Genomic DNA, 26,526 nt, shown 5'->3' with positions numbered 1-26,526 from the left:
TGCTACGTTTGTAAACTTGGTACCCTAGTTTTCATGCGGACACATCATCTTCAATTAAATCGTGAAATATAACATGTTTTTTCTGTGATTATTTAAAAAATCTGAGCAAATATCCGGATCCGTTTTCCTTGGCAAACATGAAAAATAATGAGGAATTGGAGACAAATATATCGAAATACGCTCTTCTAGTTTCATTATCGTTATATGTGATCTAATACCGAGACTTCAGATGAATTGCAAAACCGATAAATGAAGGCGTACTCAGTTCAGCAACCCGCGATACACCGATATCCGAAACTAAGCAAGCCGCAATACACGGCCCCCTCAACTTATGCAATCCGCAACATAAAGATGTACGGTGCGTATTATGGAGTCTTAATTTGATCTGTAAGACTAAGGCTGAATAGAATCAGCAACCTGTCACCGGCTGAAAATTGAAAGCTTAAAAGTTTCCTTTACCTCCGAGCACGTGCTGTATTGCGTGCGATAATCTTTGACCGAGGGTTGTGCTCTCAGGAGAGGTTGAAAGGTAGCGCCTCGCGCCAGAATTGAGAATTCGCGGCATCAAAGCGAATTTTCGCGGGGGTTATTCTTTGATGATGGAACATGGTTCCTAGCCGGGCTTCCTCTAAGCTAGCAGTTGCCAGATGAGCCAGAAAATTGGTTTAATAAGTGGTACAACAGGGCTGGATTTTTTCAAAGGTACCTTCTGAACTCGAAATTTTGTTGGCTTCCGTTTGCAGGTGGCTGCAAATACTTTTACATTTATTATTTCATCGCTGCTCAATGATGTGTATCGTTAGGGAGAAGTTCCGATTGAGTCATAAGTCTAGCTTGCCGTAGATAAAACTTAACGTGCGGAAATTTTGAATCATAAACTTTTCTTATTCACGCGGAGTTTAAGATACCTAATTGACCTAAAAAAAGATACACTCCAGGTCGTCTATTTCAATAAAAATGTGTGCTTTCTGAGTAGTTTTTCTATTGGAAAAAATAATGTACAACCACTCTGACTGTAAATTTAAGTACTTCATAGCAGTTTTCATATGTATAAACTCGTTGGCGTTTGGCGTTATAAAATGGCTGTCCTGCCGGACTTTGCTGCCACCTTTCAAAGCCAAGCATGCGTCAAAATTATCATCACTTCAACCGAATCTTTTGTACTTCTTTCGTACTTTTTCCGTACTTTCGACCTTGCTCAGATATTTCAATACTGTATTTAGTCTTTCCGTGCCCGAAAATGCTCGAAGCTCTAGAATGAAGAAACATAAACAGGAGGAAAATAAACTAGCACTTGAGATGCCGCGGCAACCGTGCTCAGGTGCTTGATCAAACTATAAATTAACCGAAACTTTGAACCCAAAACTTGTCAGATTTACCGGCGAAGCTCAGCGGGGAAGCTTTGTGAAGGGCGTCAGACGGTCTCTTCCGCCATTAGCCATTAGGGTTCTAATTAAATAATTACTCCTCGCCACCCGTCCAGTCCTGAGCCTCAAAATACCGTTTTCGACAGAAAAATGACGGGATACCGAACCTCCCCTCGGGGCTTAGTACTCTCATTGCGAGTCAAATGTTTCTGATAAATTTTTCTCGAGTGTTAAAAGGAGATGGTCACTGAGCAACGGTTCGTCGATCAGTAAGAAAAATTTCTACACACAAAAAAAAAAAGTTCGGTCGCACACGTACCGAAGTTCGGTATCCCATATGGATTACATTTTGCAATAAGGAACCACTATTTCTGGCTCTCACATAAAAGCACATATCTGCATAGGGAAACCAATGGTATTTATGATGTTGAGTTCGTTGATAGCCGGCGATGACTCGTTTGATAGCGAACGTTTATCTCCGCGATGCGAATTGCGAAGGCTCCTTCAAACCTGGTTCCGTTCGACGATTTACGTTCCATCAAGACGCAACGGTGTGTGTACGAAACCTGAGCGGAACGGGACAACAAGGTTTTCTCCTACGGAAAAGTAACTCTGCCGTTGCATCGGAAGTACGTGAGAATTTTCCCGATGCGCCGCTTTTCCGATAATCTGTCCGGCATTGCCGGCTGAGAGCCACACAAAAACCAAATTAGGATCAGGACGGGTCGCGGAGCCTAACTGCGTCTCGCTCAACAGGAAGGTCCATTCGGTGAAGGATAAAATATTTTTCCGCATTAATGTAATTTGCCGTGTGCAATGGTTACTTTCGGGAATCGATATCAATCGTTGGATGAATATTGATGAGCGATTTGTTGAGCAATCACTGGAAAAAAAAAACAGATCGGATCTAGAGTCCAGACTCTTAAAAACATCGACAAGAAAAAGTGCTTTTGATTCAATCAGAATCTAGCTTTAATCAAGAACCAAGCCTCTTAATTTAAGCGGAATTCCTTTTGATTCAAGCCAAAATCCGTTTGAGTCGAGAGTATTTTTTCTTGTCAATGAGTTCAAGAGTCTGGACTCTAGATCCAATGTGTTTTTTTCCAGTGAACGTTCTTTTAAATAAAAAATCTCCAAAATAAATAGTTTTAAATGAACGTATCCTGCTACACGGAACCAGAGACAGGTATGGGAAAGAAGGGGTGTGCTTGTTAGTTGAGGGCCGTAAGTATGAATGGGAATTATAAAGCGCCAATGACGTCAGCGGCAACCGCTCTTGGTCGGCATTAACTCATGAGCCCTGTCCACAAAGCTCTTTTGCCATGCCCATGGCTCATGAGTGCCGCGTTCAGTTGCCACATAGTTCCGTTTGACAGAGTGTAAAATTCCGCTTTTCCATTTCTCCAAAGGGAATCAAGCCCACTTTAACATTGTTTCCTGTGCAGATTTCTGGAGCAGAGCGCACCCCATTTTTCCCAATCGTCTATGGTTTCGGTCGGCAGAAATACGTCCAAATTATCACTAAAAAGCCATAAAGTCCCTGATTTTTTTGTATATTTGTACAATCCGAGATAAAACATTGATGTCTTAGAAATAAATATTGCCACTCCCGTTCAGCGCGAAGAAGCGAGGTATTCGAAATATTCAGTTAGTGCTAAAACTATGAGACCGGAATAAATATGAACATAAAACAAGGACGAGAAAAAATCGAGCAACGGAATCCGCCACGGCTGATGGACTTAGGAAACCGCGGAAAGCATTTTCCGAGTCCTCCGATGTCTAGCAAAGAAACTTCCCTTTCATTTCCCGCCCCAGTCACCCGTAGCGGTGGCGGTATCATCAACCCCCCTCCAATCCCCCAATCACGTTTCCTATTTGAGTAAATTCAAAGTTTCCCTCCATTAATAGGTAATAATAAAATATATTTCCAGTCGCCGCCACCGCCGCGTCGGAAGTTGGGCGAGTGAATTACAAGTTTCATTTATCAGGAGCCCAGATAACTTCTGATGCCTTCGACAAACAAACACCCCCGATCTTGATCGTGATGAATGTTCGCGCCCTCGCCGCCAGATCGCTCTGCGAGCATCCGATCTCGCGTATCCCGCGCGTGAGCCGTTTTTCACGATTTGGCCACCGTGAGCTCTCCCCGTTGTTAATATTCGCACTTGAATTGCTGATCGGCTCCGTTAAACCTTTTTAATAACAATAAATTTCTCCGCCCCACTTACCCTCTCCGGAGAGTCTCTTTGAGAAGTTCTCACGAGCTCCAAGTCCGATCCAGATAGGGCTTTACCTCCCGGGCGCGCGGGATTCCAACCCTTGATAAAAATCCAATGAACTGGCGTCTAATAATGGAAATACGTATGTTAGGTATTTCATGTAAATACCACCCCCCACCGGCGTAGACGCTCAGCACTTGTGTGAAAAGCGATGTTATTCTCGCAAAAATTACGTATGGATCGAATAAATAATTGTACTTACAAAGAAAATGAATCATGTGCAGACTTTGAATATTAGATGCGCTCACCTAAAACAGAATATATATAAAAAAAACATTAGTTACCCACAAAAAACAAGGAAAAGAAGTTGAAGTCATTGAAAAGCTTTACAAATTACACTCATGCAGGTAAAAAGTTACCTGCGCGAACTTTTCGAAACGATTGAGTCGAATTTTATCCCTCCACGCTGGTGTCGTTTAAATAGATTGAAAATAATTGAGCGAGCGAAAACAAGAAAGCCAGGACATTTTTGCCGTCTTTAGTATCAGCTCTCCATGAGGTGGTTAGCCTCAACAAACTTTAGTTCAAGGATTCGTGGCTGTTTTAAGATATCTAGAATCATCAATCTCTATAGTTTCATACAGTTTTCCAAAACAAACTGAGAGTCAAACTTTTTGAATGACGCCACACCTCCTGCATAAAAGCGATGGACTTGGACTACATTTTGTCATGGGAACCTACCTTATCTTTTGGGCTCATTTTCAAAGTAGGACATATTACTTTCCCTATGCAGATGGATAATTCGATGGATTAGCGAGATATAATAGGACCACATTTTGCAATAAAAAACCACTATTTCTGGCTCATTTTAGAGATAATGTATAAATCATCAGTTTCCCTACGCAGAAAAGTGCTTTCACGGAACAACCAGATATTGTGATTCATTTTTGTGAAATGTAATCAATGGTCTCTTACGGCGCACACTGGATCGAGTCAATTAGGAAGGTCGGACGTGGAATTTTGGACCAAAACTGCAAATTTTGATGTTTATTTCGTCACATTTTAATTTCAAAATATGCTTTTGGAGGAAAATTTTACGAGAAAACCAATGCAACCACTTTTCGAACCTCAAAGTTCCGTATAAACGGAGTTAGAAGCGTTGAAAGTTTCCAAATATTGTCCGACCTTTCCTATTGACTCGATCCACTGTGCGGCGAAGGGAAGTCAAAATATGACGATAACTGCAAATAACTCGACATAATCGTGGAGTAATTGTGAAATGTGAGTTACGCCACCGACCAAACATCCACGCTAAGAGAGCATCGTTGCTCGAGATTCAAGGGTGGAGCAAACCCGTTGGAGATTTCTATCGGCGGTGTAATGCAGTTCCAAAAGGGGGGCAGCCGCAGCCCTTGGCTCTGAATCCGAGTCGCGTCTCGAGTCTCGAGCGGACGAAACTAAATAAAAACAAGTGGCGGAGGTGGAGAGGTGCGCGATACCACCCGCACAACAGGAGTGTCGAGAGTGTGGCGTGGTGGAGCGAGAAGTGTCTCATTGTTTTAAAGGGACGCTCCACGCCACGCGGCGAGTGGCCCGTAGAGCCCTGTTGGCGTATCGATAGCGCGTCCGAGGGGTGCCATCACGCGCTCAGGACCTCTCCTCCGACATTGCCAAACATCCCAGGAAAAAAAGGTTTTATTTGAAGTTCTTACGGATTTTTTCTGCAGAAAAAATTAAGTCTCATAAAGGGTTGGAGGCAACCAGGTGAGATATTTACACGGGGAAAAAACAGATTGGATCTGGAGTCCAGACTCTTGAAAACATTGACAAGAAAAAATACTCTCGATTCAATCAGATTTTTGCTTGAACCAAAACGAAATCCACTTAAATTAAGAGGCTTGGTTCTTGATTTAAGCAAAAATCCGATTGAATCGAGAGTATTTTTTCTCGTCGATGTTTTTAAGAGTCTGGAACCTAGATCCAATGTGTTTTTTTTTTCCAGTGTAGAGGATTGTCACGAGAGCGATAAGTTGTGCAGGATTTCAAAATTCCCGGACCATTCAAAGATATGGAAGCTTAGATTCTCTGAATCTTCAATTTTCTTTCTCATGGTGCATGATTTCTCAAAAAAAATTTTGAAGAAAATGTTTTCCTCCGACATTGCCAAACTTTTCGGGGCGAAAGAGATTGAATTAGAAACCCTGGAAGTTTAAGGGTTAAAACAAATCGATTATCGACTGCAGTCGACTGATCACCGAGAAGGTGCCTTGCCTTCCGTCAATCGTATTCACGCTCAACGGAACTGTGTAGAAATGAGTAAAATTAAAAGATTCTGCGAATCACGCAAATTCTACGTACATAGTTCCTTTGCACATAATTCCATGGGTCATACATAATCATACATGGTCATGGTTCTTATTGGCATGGATACGCTCACAGCCTTAATTATCTCGCCCAATTAACGGAGGCAACAGCTACACGAAAGCGAGTTCCGAGACCAATCATAGCGTAGCTCCGATCCATCTCAGTCTTGTCCAGTAGCCAAACACAAGATTTCAATATTCGACCTGCAAACCCTCTGAACCCTCTCTGAACTTCATCTCTAAGCTTTGAAGTGGACGTGTTTTTGCTGAAAGGATTGTACAGATGCATTAAATCAAAGGGTCTGTGAAGTATCCCTTGGAAGCGCAGAGGGCGCCAATAATGAGAGAGCAATGAGAGTGGGATTGAATCGGAAACGCTGAAATCCAAGATTCCCGAGGAATTGCGGTTCGATGAGGAACGGCGGCTCAGTGGCGGTTAGGGGCCGTGTAGCGCCAAGGAGCGCTGCAAAAGGGCAAACATGTATGTAATATGAACTATGGCCATCCTATAGAAATAGCTCCTTTTAATTAAATGATTTTATATATGTCTCCTCATGACACAGATACGTCTGAGTATAAGTGCTTACGTTTGATAATACTTTCTAATGGACGAAAGAAATCAAAGCACGAAATAGTGTGCTTCCCTTAGATAATACACTAAAAGTAAATATACATGATAAGGTACTGTTCATAAAATACGTAAAACTCTAGGGTAGGCTTAGGAGAGCATTCCGTCATTTTGTTTTTACGTATCGAAGGATGGGACCTCCGTCATAGAATCGTTTGGAGAGGGGGGGGGGGGGGGGGGTTCGTTCAGGATGGCATGAAACGTAAGGAAGAAATGAAAGATTTGAAATTTCAGTGAAATATTTCATGAAATCCCACGAGGCTGTGAAATATTTCATATATTCAGGGGCTAAAAATATACAACCTACACTCAAACACACAATAATAGAAGAAATCCACAATCTTTAAATTTAGCGAAACATGAAAGAGAACCGGTATTTATCAATTTGATCTTTCATAAATTTCTGAAATTTCATGAAACATTTCACTTGAAATTTCAAGATTTCATTTTTTTTTAAATTTTCCTATCCTGAGGGGCAGGGGCGTAAAGGGGTTCTAAAAATCCGAACTTTAGCGCTAGGTATTTCACGAACGGCCCCTGACTTGATAGTTTTTCAAGAACGTGGCAGCCATGTGAGCTTGTCAGCAGCGAACAGCTTATTAGCGACTTGACAAACAATACGACTAACGTGAGATGGGCCCGGGGGGGAGGGGGCGGGGGGCTTAGAGGAGGGGACGTCACTCAGGGCAGGGGGGGGGGGGGGGTGCGGCGGATCGTGGCAAGTGCCTATGGATACTCGGGAGCCCCGGGCCCTGGTCTCAAGAGTATCCTCGAATCTTTTATGTTATTTTGTTTTTCCAGCACCTCGGCTCCTTCTCGCCACTCGTCCCACTTTCTTTTATCTTCCACAAACAGTGTTATCTGCAGCGCGCACTTGAGCCCCTTCCCGCCGCGGCCGGCCCGGCTTGATTGCTCGCCGTCCCCGGTTTTGCTGCAGTCACCACATCCCCCCGCCTCCGCCCGGGAAATCTGCAACATGTCATCAGAATAATCTAATCACCGCTCGGGGTGCCGGGTCGTTGACCCTCCCGTCAATGGGGATAACGCGATTCTGCTGTCTCCAGCACAAGTGATCCTCTCGACTTCCTCTCCCGGAATTTAGCGCCTTGTTTGCCGCCACCACCGTAACAACGCAGATAACGTCGAGTCCACGGACACTTGCCCGACGTTAAGCAGAAGGGATCTATCTGCGTAGCCGTTCTGGAGAAACCGCATCTACGACGTTACGGTTCTGTGGGAGGTATGCGTTTGTTCTAAACTCCATTCCGAAATGGATCGCTTCGTCTTAATGGCGTCCACTTCAGCGTCCAGAAGGAGTGTCGTGCAGACTCGACGTACGGACTACATTTTGCCATGAGGAACCACTACTTTTAGCTCATTTATGAAAACATCTAACCGGGGAGGCTATAAGCTGATGGGTTCTTTCCAAAATGAGCCAGAGATGGCGCTTCTTTACTGCAGAATGTAGGCCAAGTTTTGCTGCTTTAAAGGAGCGAAAGGTAGGCACGCGTCAAAACGTCTTACGGCGTCCCTTTTCGTCGCTCCTCTGACGTAAGGGCGTATCTTCGTTTCTACATGAGCCCCGGAAAACATATAGTTATATGGAGAATAGGTCTCATGTAGATGCGCCTTTACGTCAGAGGAGCGGGGTTTTATGCCCGTTGCCATGAAAAATTGGTAGATTTCAGCGCTTGAAGTTCCTGACTTCCTTCAGGCAGGAAGTTTGTCAGTAAAACTAGCAGCAAGGTGAAGACAACCACAAATTCTAAAATTTGGGGTTGCGGACGCTGTAGCTCCGATTGGTAGCATTTTCAGAAAAAAATTGCACATGGTAAAAGGTCACATTTTGACCCCTAAAACAAACTCTTGCAATCCGGCCGGTCAATGCTAGGGCATCCAGTAGGTACAGCGCTTGGATTTCGGATCGTTATTGGACGAACTTGATCGATAAATAGCATTACCAAGATAGAGATTTATCGAACAAGTTCATTCGATAACAATTCAACAATTGGGCGTATTTCTGTCAAATGGAGCTATATGCATTGAGACAAGAGTCCTGAGACCCATAAGAATCAGCGCTCCCATTCCATGTTCGTCAAAAGTGCCACGATTCGGAACTTTTTTGTTCCAATTTCTCCCACTCCATGACCGTCAAAAGTTCCGGGATTCTTTTAAGATTTTTTCAAAAGTTCCAAGAAAGTTCCGGAAAATGCAGAAGATCCGGAACATTTTGAGAATTTCAAAAATTCCTGGAAAAATTCAGGAAAATCTCAAAAAATCCGGAATTCGGTACCAGTTCCGGGAAATGAGAGCTTTGATAAGAATTTATACACAACAGAACTCACGTCCTAATTCACGTAGTTCTGTTGGCAGGAATACGTCCGATTGATCCGCAGGAGCTCCGACCGTTGGCAACGCTGCGGAAATGGACGTTACAGAGCCCGGTAGAAAGTTCCGGGATTCTCCTTGGAATTTTTCCAGAAGTTCCGGAAAATGCAAAAGATCCGGAACATTTTAAGAATTCCAAAAATTCCAAGAAAAATTCAGGAAAATCTCAAAATTTCCGGAATTCGGTACCAGTTCCGGAAAATGCGAGCACTGATATGAATTAATGCTTAACAGGACTCACGTCCTTATGCACATAGTTCCGTTTGGCAGGAATACGTCCGATTGACCCGCAGGAACTCCGATTGTTGGCAACGCTGCGGGAGCGGACGTTACAGAGCCCGGTATACAAAGTGGCGTTTTGGGCTGAGCGATCCGGATCGGCTATCGGGAGAAGCGCGCGGGTCAGCAGAACGAGCGGGAAATTACCGACGCGGCCGGCGCCCGGACGTGGGACGTCAAAACAGTCGTCGGACCTGACAGAGCCGGGTCGCCGAGTGAAAATATGATCTCAACGGCGGCTAAACAGCATCGGCTAAGCCCTATCGCGTTCGACGGGGTTAACTCGAAAATCGAGTGATGGCAGTGCATTTTATATGAGCTCCACCCCTCCCCCCCTTCCTCCTTCATCGTCCATCCCAGCGGCTGATCCTACGGTGAGCATCGATGACATCCCCGCGTTTCCGCTCGCGATGCGTGCAACTCTGCCACTACGGCGCCAGACTTTCACTAGTCGATATTGCCCCATTTAATCCTATGGTAAAGAATCGATTATTGAAGTATACCCTTATAATCGATCCTTTCCCGCGGATTTTAATGGCGGATAAATCGATGCATCGCAAAACACGACACGCCGCTGACTTTTCGCGGGTCCGTAACCATCGAGTTGAATGGGTTGGTAATCACTAAAGTCCCTTTCCAGGGAGGGTTAAGACACAAGGAATCCATTTCGTATTGGCTCCCGTATTTCAGGCTTCCATCGTATCGCAAAGATTACATCACTGGTTGCAAAGATTATAAACTGGAATGGGTTGGGGAATTAGGGGTCCGCCAGGGAACAAACGGAATAGGAGAGGGAACGGAGGAGAGGAATCCAGGAGTGAGCCAGTGAGGGGTTTAGCGTCATCTCGACGCACAAAAACCAACTAAACAACTCACAATATATATCTTTGAGACACTAATGCAAGTTTCCAGTGAAAATTGCTAAGAATCGTATTCGATACATCAAACTGGTGAAACTGTATCGATATCGATTTGTTCAATATGTAAACATAGCCTCAAAAGTCAATTGAGTAATTTGGGGAGACGGGTTTCTTGTGCAGGATTTTTGATACTTATGAATAAAAAATAGCAATGAAGAGTGAAATTGCCAGGAATTTTCTCATTTTCAGCTACTTTCGGAATTTCCTCGAAATTTGCGGTTTTTCGCCAGTTTGACCGTTTATTTGACCAAATTTAGGGACTTTTTGATTAAATTTGACGATCTCGGCACTAAAGCCGGGCGAATTTGGGAATTTTTGAAATAATCGGATTTTTTCTCGGAACTTTGACAAATCGGAAACTGTTTCCGGAAATCGAATATTCGGATCTTTGGTAAAATAAAATGGCAGCAATGAATGCACTATACTAAATCCTATCAAAGTAAAACTGGCAACATCCGGGCCCGGGCAGATGTTCTCGGATAAATTGGTAAATTGGGGAGCGGCTACCGACAACCGGCTACAGGACCGAAACGCCGGCACGCGCTGGGCATTTCAGCAATTTTCCTCCGCATCTGCCGAACTCCCGGAAAACTCCCACGGAAGATCCCCGTTCCCATTACCGGACAACGGAATTTGGCAACGTCGGTCGCCTGCCTTTCATTTCTGCCCATGATCCGTGTTCGGAATACCTTACGATCGGGCGAAATTGTACTCGGAATACGGTACGTACCCGGTAGAATGAATGAGCCACGAGTGTGTTGACTCCGTGTTGAAGTCTTTTCATTTTCCGAGCCCCGCTCTCACCCGTCACCCATCCTTGCGCGGCGCCACCCCGAGCAACGCTAGTCCAATACATAGATATATTTTTTACTGGAAAATCAATGTAATCCTCTGCAAGGATCTATTTCCGAAATCTAACTAAAGAATTTTACTTGAAAATCCCTATTCTTACGAAACTATGTAGGGTGATCCAGGGTCAAACGGCCAGACTGCAGGATCGTGTTCTGTGGGTCAAAATAAGACTTTTTTGCTTTCAATTGAGATTAAGATTTTTTTTTTTTTTGATCATTTATGAATTCAAAGCATAAAAGTGCATGGGAGTACACATTTTTATGACATCTGGCTCACAATCGTTGCCAAAATTTAGGAAAAAACCAATTTCATCCAATTTTTTTTTTGGGGGGGGGGGGGAGCGGCGGCTCCAACGGGGGGCACTTTTGAAAAAGAAAACTTTATACGACAAAAAAGTCTTATTTTGACCCATAGAATACGCTCCTGCAATTTGGCCGTTTAACCTTAGATCACCCTGTACAGTCCATCTGATATATTTACCAATACATAGAGATATTTTTGACAGGCGAATCAATGTTATCCCCTACGAGGATCTATCTCCAAAATATAACCGTGGAATTTTACTCGAAAATCCTGATTTTCATGAAGAGCCCTTTTCATTAGAGGCCTCTATTAATAGCCAAATGAGCCGTATATGACCTCCCTGAACAAAGGGGATGTTTTGAGTTGTGTATATTTATTTTGTTCAATTGTTTACTTCATACTGAGATGGGCAAAATGAGCGCTCTGTATGTTGATATTTTGAATGGAAGTCCCCCTCCCTGGCCCCTCCTGGGGAGTCGAGGGCCGTGACCACCCCTAAAAGTTTTCCCCCTCATTAATCAGAACAAATTTCCAAACTTGAACGCATGTTAACTCAAAAACTGAAACAGTCATGGCGTACCGAGTATTCCTTTCGCCCACCCCGGTACTTTCTCTTTTTTTATGAGGAAATTCAATTTCAACGGTCACTGCGAAGAGCATAATTTGTCCTCGAAATGGCTTGTACATTCCCAATGCCACTTGCTAACTCGTCTCAAAATACATCTCCACATCGGTGTAAGACGGCCCCACCACTGCTGCATTCTTGGTCGATTTATCTTTGCCATATGAAAGAGAACTCGTAATATTTTCCACCTGAATCCGCTGCGAACTAATCTAATTTGCACGGCAATCCGGCAACATCACATCATACTCGATACTCACGCGTCATCGATTTTCCCGTGTCTCTCCGCTTCTTTTCAATTTTCTCTCTTTACCTTGATTGCATTTATCCGCCTTCCTTTCCTCCCCCCCTCCCGTGTTACCTTGCTCATACCCACCCCCTCGTTAACTCCCCACCCCTCCGTTTTCACACATTGATTATTCATATGAAAACACCCTGACTTTTGTTTCAATTTTTTTCTTCTTTTCCGTGATTATTTTTTAAGGGTAGTAAGGTGTGCGCGTAGCGCTTTTTGAAGTCACACCCTCTCCGCCCCCACCCTGCGTAAATGAAGACACGGAAGTTCGTTGACTCCTGCAGCGGGATTTTGTAGCATTATTTTCAAATTAATATCGCGCGTCTGACTTAATGGGGGTATTTTCGAGCGCGTTTTCTCGCGAGTCGCGTGTAGACGAAATAGGGGAGGGGGGTGGAAGGGTTGAAATAGGGATCACGTGTTGCTGACACATTCTATATTTTCGTCTGGTGCATGGAAGAGATGCGAGCAGAAATATGGGATGGTCTCTCGCCGAGAAAAGTAATCAAAGTTACTTTCACCCCGTGTTGATATCTGCGTTTCGCGCGCAAAAATTGCATAGTTTTTCCGAGATAATGGTGCGCATCTGTAATCTAGTTTATCTACAATACTTTCACTACATAATCGAGAAAATGCAAAATTCTGTACACTCATTTAAACATACCTAGGCCAAATAATTAAAGACGCAATTTTTTTTCCATGGAAATTGGACTGAGTTAAGCAGAAAGGAACCAACCCACATTTTGGAAAAAATTGAGTTATGAGTGGTTTTGAAATCAACCACTGCTCTACTATATATCGCCAAAAATTCAAAGTTTTTGTTGGAGCGAATTTTGCAGAAATTGAACTTGAAGTTTATCTTTTACATTGAGTCTTATGCAGGAGCCAAACTTTAAACCTCTTTTTCTCGGTTCGATCCCGATGTGGCTTGGTTCCTTTCTGTTTAACTCCGTCCAATTTATTCTAATCTTCCTTTGCTTTGCGAATAACATGTTTGCAAACGTTACAGAGATAATATCAGATATAATACCAATGATACAGAGATAATATCAATTTACTCAGCATCAAAAAAATTAGAGGGGTAAGTAAATTGTGAAACACCGCTGTTGAAATTCGTGTTTTAGAACTTTCACTTGCAAACGCCGATGCGAGTACATCGAAAGATTTTTGAATTTTCCCTCGTGTATTATTTATCAAAGGAATCACTGTACACTATGACACCGCAAGACCACATTTGCTAAACCGCATCCATTTGGGAAATGGATTTGAGAGGCCTTTCCGAGACCCCACTTCATAGCCCTCATTGCCCATACCCCGCCGCAACTAATTTTAATATGGCAGATTGAAACCAGGGCCTCGAGTTCCAGCGTCGATTATCAATTATCATTAACGTAAATGTTTTGCAAAGTTAATAATTCGGGGAATTCTTAAGGATATTGCCAGTGTGGTGCTTGTTGTGGAGATATCTCGTTACGGAAATGGCGACCCAATATTTGGAAACGAGACTTGGATAGCGAACGCACGAGTCGAGTTCCGCGGCTTGCACGCAAGGAAGCGGCAGCGTAAGAAACGCCTTCAGTCCACGAGGTAGGCAGAACGTTGACACCGGAGCACGAATAGTTATCGCCGGCGCCTGAGGATTTCGCACCACTTTTAGAACCGCCGCGCGATGCACGATGCACTTGGCGCTTCATTGCAAATTCCACGTTGATATGAGTTTCTTGCTAGGCAAAGCAAAATGCAACGTTCGGATGAGAATTTCAATACGAGGTCCGAGTTTACGTTCACTTTTTGAAACTTTTAGGCCAAAATAAGGTTGGCTTGCGCGACACGTTTCGCAAGTTTTAGCTCGTTTTATTTAGATAAGTTTTTAGCTCTTCGCAAAGCAAATTCATTAAATAGAAAGACTTGAATTCCAGTTCAGGCACATTTTCAAAATGGGATTCCTCTTATGGAGACAACTATGGATTTGCAAGTAACTATATCATTACGTCTCGAGATTTTGAGTATTTTTCAAAATGTTGAATGGTATGTTTCGAAAAGTGCTCAACTCTGAAAAAAATATATAACACATGAAAAACTGAGTCAGCAACAATTTTCGGTTAATGGCAGGTGCTTTGGACCAGTTTCAGTTCCCAGAGAACTTCGGAGTCAAAATTTTGACATTTTAAAGCCTTAAAAATTATGTTCATTGTTTCAATGTAAGATGAAAAAATAAATAAATAAATAATTCAATAAAGAAATAAATAACGAAGGATACGTGCTTAAGATCTAGAAAACAACTTTCTGCAATAACACAGAATTTTCATTCTTTCCGAGTTTGTCAGTTCTCGAAGCAATACATTCAATGAATTAAAGTTCTCCTTCCACAAGGGAAACTCATATTTTATCATTTTTTTATTCACTCACTCTCTTAACAGCGTCTCTAAGTGCTCTGTTCCGCTTTTGAAAAAGAAAAAAACAATTTAGACAAAGTAATGTTCGAAGTCAATCATTGCTGCTTTAATTAGTATTTTTCCGTCCAATTTTGGACATACTTCCCCCGTATTTTTCATTTTTTCATTTTTCATTTTTTTCCCCTTAATGGTAAGTATCCGATGCCCTCCGCCGTTACCCGATCACGCGTGTGTCAACACAGCCCATCGCAATGTTTTCCTTTACGACACGACTTCCTTATTCATAGAGCATGCACGAAAAAACAAAAGACGCCGTACTTAAATTAAGCCGTACTTTAACAAAAGGGGCAAGTCCATTACCTGGTGAACGCTAGACTACATAAGAATATAGGATACCCGGGGCGCATAAAAAAATGGTCACGTTCCCTTTATAAAAATACGGGTTTGAATCCTCGCTGTTCCGTGTTCAACCGCCTTGCACGTGAAATTGCCCGGGCGCGGAAAAAGGCGCACAAAATGAGGAAATGACTTGGATTCGAAACAAAGTCGCCGGCAACGCATTCTCCCTGACAATCATATTCGACCGGGACGCATTTGCGCGCTCTGCCGGCGAAAAGACGCAACTAAAAACTAGACGAGCCCTCTTGCGCACATGTCTCTATGCTGTTGAGGTCGAAAAGAGAAGGAGGGTTACGTTCTTCTGACGGAGGATTTCCCGGCGAGAGCGGGAACGCGAGGTCCCTCCGGAAAACCAATTGGGAAAAATAAGAAATTGGTCGGGCCCACCATAAAAAGGAAACAATAAAGGCCCGACTAGCGCGCGCGGCCTTCTAGTTACGCTGCGGCTTGCCAGATGGCGCCACTGAGGCATTAAATTTAAGGAGTTGGATGCATCGGGAGCGGTAACAGAGGAATTGATCCAGGACGAGGTATCCTCGATTCTTTTTCTTTATTTGTAGTGGAGAAATTGAAGTAGATATATGACGTATTCCCGTTTTTTTTTTCAATTTGTTTTCTTTTCGTCAGAAAATAAGCAAGTAAAATAAAATCGATAATTTATAAAAATTGTTTGCTCTCACTCAAAGCTCCTGCTGCATGGATGCAATTAATTTTATCGATTTAATCTACTGGGCATTCAAAGATTCCATCATTATTGTCAAAACGAGAACTTGGAATTTCTGGCTTGTAAAAACTCTGTCAAAATCTCAGGGATCCAAGTTTACGATTCTGTAAACTGTCCCATATTTACTGCTGAGTCTTATTATAAAGAGAGGCAACTGAGAAATTGGATGATACGCGTTGCGCAATTCAAAAAGTATACGAAGACATTGAGACTTCCAATCATAGAAAAGACGATCACATCAATGGTTTGACTGCAAGAATATGTGCGCCATACATATGTAGGAAAATATGTACGAATATGTCTGTTGAAATCGCTCACAATATCGCACGGGAAAAGCTGAAAACGACCGTATGGGCAATCTGAAATAATTTGTGAAATGTGGCAGCGATGGCCGAGAAACAGGGAGCACGGGTTGCGTCGTGCGCCTTGGCGCTGCACGCCGTGTCATCATCTGCAAAGACACGAAAGTTCAAACGCTCGCCGATGAACATGCCAGCGCTGCGGCAAACAACGTTGCCAAATGGGTTTGATATTCTCTATAAAATTAATAAAAATTTCAATTTATTCCCAGGATCTACCGGAGATCAGCACTTGGATGCAGATTCCCTCGATCAGAATCAGCCTGACTGCATGCTATGTTCCCCAATTGTCCGCATATTGAACATTTTGTATCGTTGCAAATAATTCATGAATAGATTACACGTATCTGGATTGAAACGTTTCAAAATGCCCACGTTCGTTTTATTTTACAGGGAGGACGGTTATGAACATTACAGTTTTAAATTTTTTCAGAGATATTTCAAAAGAGCAAGACAAATCAGTAGACATTTCCAGCCAAAATGTCGCTTTGTCTTTTTTCTATTTGTTAATTCTGAAGAAGAGAGTTTGTGTGAAAATTTCTAAACGTTGCAGCTGAGGAACGTGGTTCATACAGATAAAAAGAAGGTGGTCGCATCTTGAGGATTGTTTATCCTGTGACTTAGGGTGGTACACTATAGTTTCGATATTCTAGCGAAATCCGAAGTATGAAAAACGAACTACAGCGTCCGTTTGTTTCCGCTTACAATTAGATCGACTGAAAATATAATTTCAAACACTTCATATATAATGAATTTTTTTCCATAAACGACACCCGTTTCCAAGAAAATCGATGATGAAAACTGTCCGTAGCGACCTACATCATCGACAAAATTCAAGATTCCCAAAATGCATTCACCTCCTTTTTTTCTGACCTACATTCTTCTCTTGCACCCACAGTGTTCTTTCTTCGTAGAGCAGTTCGGTCTCCAACATCCATTTTACTGGTCTGATTTCAACCTCGTCGTTACGTCACGAGAATCGACCGTACCCCGCGAACCCGGTTCGGTTCGGTTCGTCGAACCGCCCCGAGATCAAAAGCGACGGTTCGAGCCGAGCGGTTAAGCGCGCGGGCGGAACAATTTAAGATTCTCAAAGAGGGGCCGTGTTTCCGGGCTTCCCGAAAAACTTTCGGCCTCGATCCGGCGGACCCGCGGAACTTTCCCCGCCCGCAGCTCCGAGCCTTCGACATGACAACAAAGACGCGATTTTCGACTCCGTTAATACAGCGTGTGTTAGCATGTCACGTGGTAGTTCAATAAACGGCCGCACACGCTACCCCCCTCCCCCGCCCCCCTCAGGACCGCCCTCGTCCGCCCCGACTTACGGAAAAAGCGCCGGGCGTAAAAATATTTAAGGCCATTCGGCATTTTACGTTATGAAAGCACAGGGACCGCTGCGTCAGTTATCTCTTTTCAAAACGACGTCTTTTTCCATTCACCCCCGAACTCCTACCCCCGCCCCCTCCCCCACCTCGCGATTTCCACGGCTGCGGCGGCGTCCGCGCTCGTGGGGCTTGTTAACTCCTCGCCTTGTCTGTGCCCCCCCCCCCACCCCTCCGATCGCTACAAAAGAGGATTTAACTCATCTGCAACCCCCGTAGCAATCTACCGGAACCCGAAATAAACTCGGTTTCCATGTTGCCAGATTTTTTTCATTTGGAGAACGCTCTCTTTAAAGAAACTTGTATTCTTTTGGCTGTAAAGATTGAGAGCGGGTTAATTGTGATACTAGTTTTCCGACATTCTTGAATTACGGAGTAAGACGTTAACGTTAGTAGAAAATAGGCGATTAGGTTGAGATGGGAGAAAAATAGCTCCCTGGCTGGACAGAGCTTTCAGAGGCCGAGCTTTTTTTCGATGAATTTTTACGAGTTCGTAACTCGCGGAGAGTTTTTCTCATTTCTGTTCCAGCAGAGCAATTACGTCTTCGACGAGAATCTTTGTACTGTGGCTCTCTTCTGCTCTTCTGTGATCGAGGACTATTCAGCTCGTAGATTTTGATTTTGGTAAGTTTATCTTTGACTTTCGTCACCAGTTAATGGATGATTATGAAGTATTTGATAAGTCAGTATGTTGGAATTTTCTCGCTAGCGTGCGTTAAAAATCAGCAGAAAGCTGAAAGCTGATAAGTGCTCGACAGACTGACAGTATTTTTTTCCACCGCGTTAAAAACAACAAATGAATATGTATAAAAATTGACATGACACTATTAAAATCTGGATATCCTGAAACCGGGAACTTTATACGCCTTTGTACAGATCTAGGGAATAAAGCAAGTTTGATGTATGGAAGTGGGATGTGGCTTCACAAACCTCCCACTGTTGCCGACCAGTGGCGTGGCGTGAATTGCGATACATCGATTGTTATGCCATTTGAAGCTATGGTAAATAATCGATTATTAAGGTGTTCGCTGCGAACACCCTGTTTATCGATCCTTTTCCACAAGTTTAAATGGCATAACAATCGATTTATCGCAATTCATGCCACGCCACTGTTGCCGACAATCCATTTCTAATTTCCTCGCCCTTATCGCAATTTTCTGTGCGATCCGAAGACAGGATATTGAAAGTCGCCAAGTCTCGATTGCCTCATCCCTTCGTTTCCCCCGACAGGCTTTTGCATAGTTTCAGAGAAATCTGCGCGGAATATAAAATCACATAAATACACGTTTGCTTTCTGTCAGTTTCAGACGCACATCTCTTCAGGGCTGTTTCTCTTCTTTTACAGAGCTATTTCAACGCGTAAATACTCATGTTATGACAATGTTTGGAACGGGGTGAATAAAGTGTCCTTATATTCAGTGGCGTGGTGTGCTTTGCGAAACAGATTGGTTTACCATTTAAACCTATGTGAAAAAATCGATAAAAAGGGTATTTGCAACGAACACCTGAATAATTAGACACCGAAATAAGACCCATTATATTCACCACTAGAGAGGGCAAGACTCAATTTTCCCGAGGAATTAACAACAAATGTTGCATGGAATGGTATTCTAATGAAGATCGTCGAGCCGGTTTGATAAACAGATTGTCTAACTAGTTCTTCATCAGTCAAAATTATGGGAGATGAAGTGGTGATTTCCGAAAGGAACTTTTATGGTACAGGACTCTATCAATGTATGGAGGCTAAAACATAATTAGTTTGTTCTTGTAAAAAGGGTCACTCGTTTTCCAACCGCGTTACGGCAACGGCATTAATTTGTATTTTCGAAGATTAGGCTCCTATGGAGAAAGACATTTATAAAACATGACAAATACTTTTCCTCCGCGAAGAAAAATGCTCTGAAATTTTCCGCGGAACGAAAGAAAGCCTGGATTATCTGCGTCTGGGAGAAAAAAAGCGGCCGATTCCTCCTCGGCGGGAGGGGGTGCGTTTTTCGGTGCCAGCCCCGACGGGCGCCTGCCAAATCGCCGGGGGTCCCGAGGGATTTCCCCGGAAAATTTCCGAATTTCCCGGAAAAACCGTCGCCTCGGCTCGGTAGCCCGACAGCTCCGAGCAATAAAAGTGCGGTCTCGTCGCGAAATTTATCGGCATCCTTCCGAACGAGTACTCGTGTATGTTTTAAGCCTCGCTGCTTATTTCCCGAGCGCGGAAAATTATACGGACGCATTTCTGCCAAACGGAACTGCGTGCATTACGATGTGAGCCCTGTTATGCGTCTATCCTTACGGGTTTCAGGGTTCGTGTCTCAATGCACATAGTTTCGTTTGGCAGAAACGCGTTCATATGATAAGGCGGCTAGACGCTAGTGATGTCATATCTGCGACGAAACCCTCTAAGTTATAGGCTCCGCTAAATCCTCAGGATCCTGCATGCGTATGAGAATAATTGGAAGATATCCGTGCACGTATCCATCTCCGCGATGAATAATGTTCTTTTTGGGATTAAGGAAGGATCCAGGCCGGATGAACCCATGATTACTCTCATTTTCATACTGAAATATCCATCGATACGCGATGGCTGCGTTTCAAGGAAGAACCGGAGGAAAAGGAAGAAATTCCAATGAACGACACCTTTTGAAGGGTAATAATGGTTCCCAAGATTGACGCATCTGATTTCATTGCTGTAATTAAATCACATGCTGGCCTTAATTTCCATTGCTTGTCTGCATTAGCAAATCCAAGGGGAGGGGGCATCAGGGGCGGATGCTGTTCACCCGCAAAAGGGAGAAAGAAGAAAAGACGGAGAGAAGAAAAGAAAGATGGAGGGAAAAAAAGAACGGAGGAAAGAAGAAGGATGTTTATATTTTTGGTGATTGAGACATTTTTCGGTAAAAGGACGTATGAGACTTCGAATACTGCTAAGATTGTCCAACGTAGTTCTCTAGTTGTACGTAACTTATCCGACAGTTCTACTATAAATTCCCTAATTATGCTTTTCCTGAGTTTTTCCTCACTATCGTAAGAAAGTATAGGTCTACTGTGAATGAATTCCCTCTGCCGCAAACACTATGAAGAATTTCACGATCTTAGCAGCATTGCAAGCCTCAAACACCCTCTTGCCGAAAAAGTCCTTAATTATCCATGATAAAGTCAACTTAAACTGCATGTTTTAAAATCAAAAATTTTTCAGGGGTCACCTCCAGACACTCCGCTTTTTACCTGAGATATATTTCATACCAACCAGATACTCGCCCCGGTGGATGGGGTTAAAAAAAATCTGCGCCCCCCCCCCCCCCCCATTCGAGGTGTGTGTATCCGCCGATGCTTGTCTAGTTCTTTCCGGACTATAGCTTTAAAATATGCTCGGAGTAGATATCTTTTATCTTGTTTTCACGTTTAATTATTCAGAATAATTAGAGCAAAACATTTTTCTACCGTTTCCTTGGTTTTCTGACCGTCGTGCCATTAGACATGATTAGCTTTAATTAACGCTTCTCACAATCTGAGTGATGAAAAGGTAAGTGCAAGAGTGTCTTTGGTAGGTCTTTGCTTTGCCTCCTTGCTTTCTCGAGTCGTGGTCTTACTTTTCCCCTTAAATTAACAGGCAATTACTTCCATTTGCACTGTGCTTTAAATCCTACGCTTGCAGGTGATGTATATAAGCAAGAAGTTTGAGGATAAAAGGCTAAAAAACACGGTCCGTAAGTAAGTCGGCGAAGGCGGCAGAAATAGCAGCGTTGTCAAATATATTATTAAATTGATTAAAAAGCTTCCAACGACGGGGGAAATATCACGAGATACAAAACGACTTATAAAAAGATCATACGTTCTACTCAAAATAATCAGACACATCCTTAATAGGCACCTGATGATTTCCGAGGTAAATTTCAGCGTGAAATCATACGTTTAAGTAATTGTTTATTATAACGAATAGATTTCAAATAAAAATGAACTACAAGAAATGAATAATATGCGACAGTTAGTCAATCAGTCCCGTGTCCATTTTGAGGCTTGTAAGAGACACATTTTCAATTTATGACGTTCTTAAATAAATATTTTATTGTGCATATTCTTTGAATGATATAACTTTTTCAAGTATGAACTTAGGAATCATTGATAGACTTTACTTTTCGATGAGTTTTAAATAAAGTTTTTGCAGGATGCACGTTATCATATACAAGAATTAACTGCTTATATTTTTTTAATTGACTGATGCTGATATGAGGCAAACAAGTCTCGCAGTCGAGAAGGAGGGGGGCGATTTTTTTTCAGAGACCGCACTAGCTTCTTTCCCCCCATCACCTCTCTTCGTTTCAAATTCAGGTTACTCAGAATTACGACTGCGAGTAGAGTTGTAAGTTTGATTTTCACTCCGAGATCAACGAGGGAATAAAAGCGGGAATTATTCAACTAATGGCAGTTCAAATGATCACCATCAAGCTCCAGCCCTCGCCGCGGAAAAATGTATGAGAACACGAAAACTTGCGGTAAACTCGGCAGCAAAGCGGAAAGTTACGGGGGTATAAAGTCGGGGGAGATGAGTTGCGGGCATTAAGTGTAAGACAAGAAACGCGGGATTTGCTCGCGGAGCGAACTAAAAACTTGAAAGAACTGAAATATCAGCGGGCGAAAAGGGATTAAATTATAAGTGTAAAGGGCGGCGGGGGAGGAGGGGGCGCGGGAGTGGAGCAGTCGTAAATTTTGAGGGTCCTGGGGGAAATAATTAAAAGATAGAGCCGTGTTTTACTACGGTGAGAAACGGCCACGCGGGCAACTCCGCGACTGTTCGCGCCTTCAATTATGAACGACGCCAAACGAGCGCACGAACGCGTCAACGGTTGCTCCGCTCCCGCTGCCGGGCGCAACTTTCCCAGACTCCGGATGACACTTGCTTATTTATTTACTCACTTAACGTGCTTCCTTTCGCCTCGATTACCGATGCCAAAGTACTGTCTCTTTTTTAATTCGAGGGTTCAATACTGCCGTACTGAGGAAAAACGCTGTATGAGCCTTTAGACTTTGCCAGATGTCATTCACCGAAAACCGAATTTGCTGGAAACATTTTGAATATTTTTTTTTTTCATATTCGTCCGATAATTTTGTTCGCAATATGATCTAACTTATCTGGAAGTTTCACGGAAAAATATGCATAGCTTTCCTCACAAATACATGTTTTATTCGGAGAAATTTGGCAACTCTCGAATGTTTATGCGGCGTTTTGGCTTAGCACGGTAGAATAGCGACTAAACTATGGTTTCCTTTCCGATTTTTCCGGATAATACGCTCTGATACGCTAAAGAGAATTTATGTCATTGGCGAAAAGACGGTTGCTTTTGTTAAAGTAGAAAGCGCTCGAAAAAATGCGGAAATAACTCGAAATTCGAGTTCGCCCGCCGAAATTCTTCCCTAAATGAGGTTTTTGAAAGCTTAGCAGACCTTTAAATGATTCCTTGAAGTCCATTGACATTTGAACTAGTCAAATTTAACTCATTTTAAAAATGTCCTTAGTAGATATGTATAGCCTATTGCAGATGCGTAAAATATGTAAAACAACTTGACTCAAGATTCATGCGTACAGAATGGTAGGAGTACAGCGAAAATTAAGACTCACTGTTAACGTTTCAAAGATCGAGGTGTACATGGAAGTCAAATACCAACCTGAAACAGAATAGAAATCAACTATTAATTCAAGAGTTACATTTAATGGAAAAAAGAGAACTATCCTCAATATAACTTGTAGATTTGGCCTGAGATAATTAAGATTTTCTAGCTACTTAATATGCGATCAATTTGACGATTTTTCCCCACTTTTTTACGGGTTAAAGGATTTTTGTCAACTTTTTCAGGTTTTTTGTACTGAACAAGTGCCAAATAAAAATTTAAAAAGAAAGCACGGTAAATTGACAACGTTGTGCGTTATGCGACAGTGCAACGAGGATGCACCATGGGGATGGTGGGGTGGGGGACGGGGGGTAGAGGTGGAGGTATATGAAAATGGGGGAGCCGGGGGGAGGGATTCAACACGGTTATAAAAATAATTTGTTTCCCGCGTTTCAAACGTACCGGGGTGGCGGCAGGAAACACGAAATAATAAATTTATACAATAAACCACCCAACGACCGACAACAAACGCAGCGAAAGGACGCAAAGGAGAAAGAGCAAAAGGGCACCGGAGGGAGTGGGTGGGGGAGCGAGGAAAGCTTGTTACACCCCCCACCCCGTTCCCGACAGCAGCGAACAAAAATATAACACAAATGTAAATTAAATAACATAACGCGGGCCAAAAAACAAAGTGCTCGGCGCACTCGACTTCGTCACCTTTCGCGCGTTAGTCAGCTGTTTTTCCCCCCTTCCGCCCCTCCCCCCCGCCCGGTTCCGCCCCCCGGAAAAATTCGTGACGCCACCCCCGCACGCATGACGGCGCTGTACGTCGCTCATTACATGCACCGCTTTCCGCCCATTATTCGAAACACGACACTGCGAACCCCCCCCCCCTTTCACCCCCCTTCACCCCTCATCACCCCCCGCCCTTTCACCTTGCGCCCCGTGCGCCCCCGACCAGATTACCCGTCTCAGGTCGCGAAACCCGAAGAAAGCGGCGCGGTGTTGCGCTCGGCGCTTTCGTGGAACCGTGATGAATGCTGCGGGGAAATTGGTATTGATGGATGGCGGGGGGTGTCGAATGCGGGGCCGGGTTAACGCGCTGATGAGGGATGCTTTAAGACTTGTTTCTAGTCCTTGTGATCGCTAGTTTGCGTAAAGCTCTTAGCGCGCCGACTAACAATAAGTTAGCGAGCTCGGGCGGAGGAGCGAATATTGCCCCGCGCTAACTGACTCCGTCATTTCGGGCCCTTGTTAGAGCGTGTTTTATGCCGAGCTTCGGATCCCGATCCTGCCTGTCGTGAATTTTGTTGCTTCGATCACGTTGGATGATGAGTCTCGGCGTTTCGGGTTGCTCGTAGTTTTAGGCGAATTTTACGATTGAATGTGATGGACATTACCAAGTGTTGTAACTCCAAAGTAAAATTCCTTCCGAAGAATGTTTTCACTTATTCCATTGGCAAGGTATCGTACAATTTTTTCACGGAAAAAGAAGTGTTAACGGCTATCCCTGAAATTGTCGTACTATACCCCAATTTTTCGGATGACTTGACACTTTCAATTAATTGTGGTAGTGCCGCAACTCGAGTTGGGGCAACATTCAGGTTAGTAACCTAATTTATTGGGGTACCGCCACAATCAATTGGGGTACTGCCACAATTGCATGGGATCCGACTGCGAATCCTCGTTTCACGAAGGCGAAGATACGAAGCAGGAGAAAATTAAGAATTTTAAGGTTAGAGCACACCGATCTCGGTTTCTAATTCGGCGGTATAGTTTTTGACGAGGTTCAACTCAGCCGTCAAGTTTCAAGCGCCAAGTGCAATAAATCAGCGTCCGGGATCCGCAGGGGCAGGGTAGACAACAAGCTGCACTAACGCAACGTGAGAGAGACCTCGCCAGGCTAATTCAATCTTGATACATTAACAAGGCCGAAGAAAGAAAATTAGGGGCGAGAGAAAATGAGCTGTGAATGCCGACGACGAGGGGTCCTGAATTCCTCGTTCTTCTCGCGTAACGGCGCAGTTCCACTTTCGCGAGAGCCCTGGAAAACAGAGAGTTAAGGGGGCGATAGGGCTCATCTCAACGTTCATTTGCGCCCTTGAGTCGGGGGGTGCCCTGAAAAGAAACCGAGACTGAAAAATAAGCGCCTCGCCACGGGAGGGAGGGGGAGGAAATCTGTTGCGCTCGTTGAGGTAGTAATGTAATTTTAATTTCGTGAGCGAGGGGGGTCCCGAACCTTTTGTCTCCCGTCGAGCTTATGGGATCCTGAAGTCAATAGGCTTAAGCCCTAATTAAAACAGCTTTTCACGGCACTTTTTCTCAAAGGCGATTCATTATTCCGCCGGCGCTGTGTTATTATTAAGGGCTAATTTTCTCGGACGCGACATTATTAGGGACCGATGTCTCGAAAATTAAACGACGGCATCGGATCAACCCTCAATTCATCAAGCCGATTTTATGTTCGTTCTTCCGGAACGAACCAAGGGGATTCTTCCGCGACTTCAAGGAGCGAAGAGGAACACAGTTGGATTACATTTTGCGATTCAGAACTATAATTTCTGGCTCTGATCAGGAAAAACGTATGTAACAATAGTTTCCTCGCGTACATAAGTGTTTTTACATTTGAGCCAGGAATTGTAGTTCTGAATTGCAAAATGCAGTCCATTTTACCTTTGTTGTGCAGCACGATAGGGTAAAAAAAATGGTCGCAATTACCTCTAAATCTTGCCATAATCTCTCAAAAATATTCTCAGTGTTTTCACGTAAGAAAATTTTCATTATGAAAGCTAAATAGATGTGTTGAGAACACGCGTTTTGAGTTAGTTAGGTTAAGCAACAAAACGAACGTCGTTGCAATGCACGCGGTATCACCCTCAAATGAAGGCGAAATCATGTGTGGTTTTACTATCATTATACAAGATCTAGGATGAAAAGCTAGTTAAAAACAAATCAGCTCGTTTGACGAGCGCTGATGTCAATTTTTATATCTTTCATGATTCTCGGTTCTTAGGACTGCCCTAAGGTTTGAAGATTTTCAGTTGGGGAGCTTGGAGGTTTGATGATAGGTTTCAAGGGTTTGAAAGTTAGATTTTAAACTGATATTGGACTCACTATTCCCGTGAGTAAACAGATCGAAGCAATTCATCGCTAAGAGTTAAGAAGAGGCCAGTTGGTCGAACGAGTCTATAAAATTTCGACGGGCCTAAACTCGGCAAGAGTGGAGGGCTTTAAGGCTGTTGCGCGACCGAAGAAACCAAACAACTAAAAATCGTTTGCCTAATGCATTATTGATTCCAACTGTCATAAGTACACGGCACGGCGGCGGCGGGAAACTATCCCAGTCGAACCGAACATGAACATGCCGTCGTCGCCGCGTCGGCGTCCTTCCAATATTTTTCTTTCATTTCATTTCATTTCATTTTATAT

At 43.4% G+C, this 26,526-nt stretch overlaps 1 protein-coding gene across 1 annotated transcript in view; it reads right to left on the bottom strand.

Annotated features, from left to right (window-relative positions):
- LOC109032981 (irregular chiasm C-roughest protein) overlaps window positions 1-26,526 on the bottom strand; it is a 511,490-nt gene that overhangs the window by 63,960 nt on the left and 421,004 nt on the right. The gene's annotated exons all lie outside the window — the stretch shown is intronic.

The sequence above is a fragment of the Bemisia tabaci genome, chromosome 7 (genome assembly GCF_918797505.1).
Source record: "Bemisia tabaci chromosome 7, PGI_BMITA_v3".
Taxonomy (NCBI): Eukaryota; Metazoa; Arthropoda; class Insecta; order Hemiptera; family Aleyrodidae; genus Bemisia; species Bemisia tabaci.
The sequence above is the reverse complement of the archived record's forward strand: the minus strand, read 5'-3'. Positions and strand labels throughout refer to the sequence as shown.